Raw genomic sequence first — 760 nt, 5'->3', positions numbered from 1 at the left:
GAGCCCTACTATCATAATTCCTTGATGCTGGGTGATAAGCACATTTATGTGTGAAATATGGGGTAATAAAACATGCATTTTATATATTTAGAATTGAGCTACCTTGGGTTTTACTCTATTTTTGCAAGTTTTGTATTTTAAAGGCTTTAAGCATTATCGGATGTCATATCTCTCTAACAAAAACTATCTAGTGTAGTTGGTGAGCTATGGTGTGCAAAATTCCCTTGCTCACCAGGAGGTCTCAAGTTCAAATCTCATTGTTATTTTTTTTTGGATTTTTTTTGAGAATTTTGTTGAAGATTTCTTACTTTCCACTCACTCAAAGCACTAGGGGCATGGAGGGGATTTCCACATTAAATTAGAAGCAAGTAAAATTGTGGAAGGGGTTCCTGCACAAGAAGAGAAGAAAAAAAAAAAAGAAAAAAAAAGGGGGAGAAATAAATCTTGTCCAAATCTTCTCTCTCCTCCACATCATCACCAAAAGATTGTTCAAATCACACAAAGCAAGAAAGAAAATCACCCCTTGGAGGGAGAAAAAGAAGAAAAATAAATAAAAAAAAAAAGAAAAAAAATAAGCAAAAAAAAAAATTATAGGAAATTTCTCCAAGTTTATTTCTCTCTTCTTTTTCCTCCACCATAGCACTTTTGGTCTCAAAAGATCTCACTACAAATTGTGGGTTTATTCCTTTTAGGAAGGAGAAATTTGTTACCCTACCTCCCCATTTCCTATAAATATAACTCATGTAAGAGGAGGGGAGAC

The sequence above is a fragment of the Macadamia integrifolia genome, chromosome 8, assembly GCF_013358625.1.
Source record: "Macadamia integrifolia cultivar HAES 741 chromosome 8, SCU_Mint_v3, whole genome shotgun sequence".
NCBI classification, from domain to species: domain Eukaryota; kingdom Viridiplantae; phylum Streptophyta; class Magnoliopsida; order Proteales; family Proteaceae; genus Macadamia; species Macadamia integrifolia.
Note: the sequence above shows the minus strand (reverse complement) of the source record.